Raw genomic sequence first — 388 nt, 5'->3', positions numbered from 1 at the left:
GTTGCTCAGGGATCAGACGAAAACTCGGCTGTAGGAACAGAAAAATTCCTATATTCTGTATAGTCAATTGTTCTCAGTTGTTTCAACTGAGTTCTAATATCGTTTAATGTTCAAACGAATATTTTCGGTTGCGACAACAGAAATATTAGTTTTCATAACAGAGATATCGCTTCTGATCATCTAATTTTCAGTTCCTATTTGGTTGCTATTTGGTTGCTTTTTGCCAACTGAAATTTTTTTTGCGTGTATAAACGGCGAAAAGAAAATATTAAAAAGTTCAAACGTCTTGAGTAAACATTTGTGGAGCGGATATCATCGTCTAGCAGAGAGAGAGAGAGAGAGAGAGAGAGAGAGAGAGAGAGAGAGAGAGAGAGAGAGAGAGAGGGAG

The 388-nt window shown here is 37.4% G+C and overlaps 2 protein-coding genes across 12 annotated transcripts in view; one reads left to right on the top strand and one right to left on the bottom strand.

Moving 5' to 3' along the window:
* Positions 1-388, top strand: part of LOC116846335 (heterogeneous nuclear ribonucleoprotein K) — a 137,744-nt gene that overhangs the window by 115,519 nt on the left and 21,837 nt on the right. The gene's annotated exons all lie outside the window — the stretch shown is intronic.
* Positions 1-388, bottom strand: part of LOC116846341 (cytochrome b5-like) — a 2,357-nt gene that overhangs the window by 1,457 nt on the left and 512 nt on the right. The gene's annotated exons all lie outside the window — the stretch shown is intronic.

This window comes from Odontomachus brunneus, unplaced genomic scaffold, assembly GCF_010583005.1.
Source record: "Odontomachus brunneus isolate Ranch 3 - 2012 unplaced genomic scaffold, Obru_v1 Obru_scaffold_063, whole genome shotgun sequence".
NCBI classification, from domain to species: Eukaryota; Metazoa; Arthropoda; class Insecta; order Hymenoptera; family Formicidae; genus Odontomachus; species Odontomachus brunneus.
Note: the sequence above shows the minus strand (reverse complement) of the source record. Positions and strands in the feature narration are given on the sequence as shown.